Below are 4,595 nucleotides of genomic sequence, written 5' to 3'. Positions count from 1 at the left end.
ATGGATGTGTGTTATGTCCTTAGGAGGAGGAGGAGATTATTGCTTAACGTCCCGTCGACAACGAGGTCATTAGAGACGGAGCGCAAGCTCGGGTGAGGGAAGGATGGGGAAGGAAATCGCCCGTGCCCTTTCAAAGGAACCATCCCGGCATTTGCCTGAAGCGATTTAGGGAAATCACGGAAAACCTAAATCAGGATGGCCGGAGACGGGATTGAACCGTCGTCCTCCCGAATGCGAGTCCAGTGTGCTAACCACTGCGCCACCTCGCTCGGTTATGTCCTCAAGTTAGGTGGGTTTAAGTAGTTCTAAGTACCAGGGGACTGATGACCTTAGAAGTTAAGTCCCATAGTGCTCAGAGCCTCACAGCTTTACTTCTGCCAGTATCCCGTCTCCTACCTTCCAAACTTTACAGAAGCTCTCATGCGAACCTCATAGCAGCGCACACCCCGCTGCACAGTAAAAATTTAATTCTGGAAACATCCCCCAGGCTATGGCTAAGCCATGTCTCCGCAATATCCTTTCTTTCAGGAGGGCTTGTTCTGCTGCGTTCGCAGGACAGCTTCTGTAAAGTTTGGAAGGTAGGAGACGAGATACTGGCGGAAGTAAAGATGTGAAGATGGGGCGTGAGTTGTGCTTGGGTAGCTCAGTTGGTAGAGCACTTGCCCGCCAAAGGCAAAGGTCCCGAGTTCGAGTCTCGGTCCGGCACACAGTTTTAATCTGCCAGGAAGTTTCATATCAGCGCACACTCCGCTGCAGAGTGAAAATTTCATTCTGCAAACCCAGACAGATGGCGCACCTTGCTGATTCTACACACGGATAGCGCGCTCACTGGTACTACATGCGCCTTACGTGTGTCTTGCAGCCATTCCCTGCCAGGTGACGCTGCTATCGTCGGAACGGATTTTTGTCGATAGGGGGTCGGTGGTCATAATGTTCTGGCTGATCATTTGTACCATTTCTAAGCAACAGGAAAGAGAGGATCTCTCACAAACACATCTGTAATTGTTACGCTTAGCTGTAATAAAATAACTGGATAGGTCATATTAACTGTTAAGTAATTATTGTAACTAGTATATGAAGAAAGTTTGGCGTTCCAAGGAAACAGCACATTGAGGATCCATCAAAAACGCATTGATCTTGGTACAGATTATTATTATGAAGTGACAGTAAATAATATACATACGAGTGAAGCTTTTAGGAGCTGGTAAGACGCAAAATACGGTCGTATATCGTTTGTGGTTGGTGTAGCGTAATGAGACGCAGAGTTGTAAAGTAACATTGTTGAGTTCCTTGTTCACATCTCGCTGGGTCCAAATACTTTTATAATAACTTTCGCATTTTCTAATAGGTTTAGTAGAAGCATATTCTATAATACTCGAAATTAAGTAAATACAAGTGCATCTCTCTGAGGAGCGAGTTTGTTCGCGTGGCTTTACCTACAAGAGAAGTTCCACAACTCACGGTAAGACGTTTGGCACTTGCTTGTTTCAACTCCTGTGTGACAGTTGTAAAGATTCTGATGCTGAATAGGAACAGTGATCAGGTAAGAATTACCTTAGGGTTTTGCTAAAAGGAGAGAATCATGAAATAATTTTTACTTTAAATGTCGAACAATTGGGAATTTGTATCGCATTATTTGCAATGGAGCTTTTGTAAGCCGATTTCATTATTGACTGGACGTTGTTCTTTCATTTTTGCCTAATAACATGTCCATGGATATCGAAATTTTTTTCACGTATACCACAGTCACAACAACATGACTAGCATATCGACAAGTGAGGATGTGTACGTTTTAATAGAGCTAACGTTAGTGAGGTGACTGCCACTTCAAGTCATAGCCGGATATGAGTAGCAAAAAAGTCCTAGCAGTGTTAGCACCGTGTCTTGCTATGGCTACCTCGGCCGACTCACCAAAGAGATAAACAACAACAACTATAGGCACAACAGGCGGTAAAGACTCACCAGCTAGCCAGACAGGCCGAGAGATTTCGATACGTCCGACAGAGGGCGAACCATCGCGACCTGGAAACGAGTCTCGCTTTCGGCCACCACCCCTCTCGCACACGCTCGCACAAACGCAAACACTACGCGCGGGCTTATTTAAACGAATACGCAGGCCGCTCCAGAGGACATTCGAGGGTTGGAACCCTGAGCCGTGGTGGGTTCTGTGAGGGCGCGCACGCGGTCCAACTGGCGCCACTTCTGCGCGTGTTCCATCGATTCTGGCCCCCATCATATGATCTTTGCTGGGTTATGTGGGACTGCGTGGTAGGGAGTTACGTGGGACTGCGTGGTAGGGAGTGGTGTGAGACATTGGGCTGGAGGGTGTGTCCGAGTAATCGACATCCTGGCGGCCGCTGCGAGTCGAAACAATTGACCGTTGGGCCATGGGGGCTCGTGTTTTGCTAACGGCAATTTTACCGGGCAAGGAGCGGCTCTCGTGAGCTATCTAATCACTCATCTTTTGCCACTATTAACAATACCACTTCTCGTACCTTCCATCCCAGTGCATGAGTGCCCCAAGGCTTAATCTTATCTCCTTTATCTCTTCTACACTGCTGATGTGTCAAAACCAGTCCACTAACTTCAGTATACCGATAACACCACTACCCGCCCCCCCCCCCCCCCACTTTCCCAATACACCTCGCACTCCCTAAATCCCAACGATCCCTCCAAATGCAACTCAATCAGTTTACCTCCTGGTGTAACCAATGACTCCTGAAGATAAACCCATCCAGAGCCCAGGCAATAACTGTAGGAGAAACCACCCATGACTTCTACCTTACTATTTACAACCGTCCTATCCAGTTAACTAGCCCTTGTCTGTCAACTAATATGGACACCTCACTTACTAACCATCCAACAGAAAGCCCACAAAAGACTAAAATTAGTAACAGGGGAGTTACATGCCTTCACTATTCTCCACACCTACAAACCCTCCTCTGCTATGTAAATGTTACGTGGACCGCAATCCCACAAATGTTCTGTAAGTCCCTCCAAGTCCTCAAACATCACACGCTCCATCTCACTTCCTGCATCAGTTTATCATCCCCCATGTAGACCCTCTACCATCCCATCAACTTCCCAACTCTCCTCCTACATTTACATCTACATCTACATAGGCACCCTGAAGCCACTGTACAGTGCATGTCGGAGGGTGCCCTTCACCGCTACTAGTCGTTACTCACATTGAATACCTCCGCATCTCCTATACTATCAGAAAACTGCATTCCAGTAACCTCATTGTCTCTCCTGTGTTCACCAAACATGATGTCCTGCAGCACTTTCAAAAACACATCCGTCTGCCCCTACACCTGCACACACTCAGTATCCAATCCTAACAAAGCTTCAGCCAACACGATCTTCCAGACAATGTGATCTACTCTAATATTTATCACTTATACCAACTTTCTCTTTTCCACCCATCCCACTCCATTATGAAGGCTTTGCTCTGCTTTTCCCTCTCCATCCCTCTCCCTTTCCTCTTGCAATCACTATGCTACTGACACAACACACTACACCTCCCCCTACCTTGCCTACCAACTGTTCCCCTTATCGAACTCAACTCCTACCATCTCCATAGTTTTCCTACTTAACAGACCCCCATTTTTAAATAGTTTTTAAAACCATCCATCTTCGATATTTAATTGAAAACAGAAAAACAGCCCTATGTTTTGTTTCGAATTACCATTACAAATTTTTTAATTCGCTTGGCTGAAAAGTGGAATATTGTGTCACTGACAACCCTCCCCCCGCCCATATGGGACGAGAGGGATGAAATAACGATGATGGGAAAAAAATCGCTGCAGCTAGCTCATCTCGCTTCCCTCAGTTACTGTGTCAGCTGCATCAACGATCGAGATTACGACCTCGCTCTTAATTCTGGGCAAGCATTTTGGTATATACGGTCTGCACTTTGAAATATGGTTTCCCGGCTATTACACAAGTTGAAAATATGGTCACTATTTTTTTTATAAACTTAAATTTGCCATATTTCGTGACAGTACCTTTTCCATTAGACGTTTGCAAGCAAATATAAGTCTTGGCTTCAGTCGTCTAAGTATGATTCCACAATGCATCATTGTTGGCTGCAGAAAATGACGTGGTTCAGCGTGTTTCTCTCATTTTGGTGTTTCAAATACAGTTTCTTCCAATGTAGTTTCTTCTTTTCAGATAATACAAAAATAATAGTTAACATAATTCAAAATTATTTATGACTGCGTCCTTCACATTGTTCTTCCATCAACATACACCAAGAGTTAGCTTCCGACCCGGACTGACTATTGTCAAAGACTACTCCAACGTCAAAGATATTTTACACAATCAGTTTCTTTGCTATTCTTCGATACATTTTCTAATAGTAATCAATATGCTTTTACTCTCAAAAACAGAAGTAAATTGACATATAATAAGACAAATTATAATAAATTCTGACAAAAATATAAGAAAACATTGTCAATTCAGTATCGACAAATACGGTAAAAAAATAACATCTCCCAGATCCATTACAACTGCTCCCCAGGGCTTTTGTTGTTATGGACATATACAACAAAATCGCGACAACACTCAGTGATGGATCTGTATTACACAATTAG

At 44.4% G+C, this 4,595-nt stretch overlaps 1 non-coding gene across 1 annotated transcript; it reads left to right on the top strand.

The window, feature by feature from the left end:
* Positions 1–631: 631 nt before the first annotated feature.
* Trnaw-cca lies at positions 632–706 on the top strand. The gene has a single exon. It is a non-coding gene; the product is annotated as a tRNA-Trp (tRNA).
* The last annotated feature ends 3,889 nt before the right edge of the window (positions 707–4,595 follow it).

The sequence above is a fragment of the Schistocerca americana genome, chromosome 2, assembly GCF_021461395.2.
Source record: "Schistocerca americana isolate TAMUIC-IGC-003095 chromosome 2, iqSchAmer2.1, whole genome shotgun sequence".
NCBI classification, from domain to species: Eukaryota; Metazoa; Arthropoda; class Insecta; order Orthoptera; family Acrididae; genus Schistocerca; species Schistocerca americana.
This window is presented reverse-complemented; position numbering and strand designations above follow the sequence as displayed.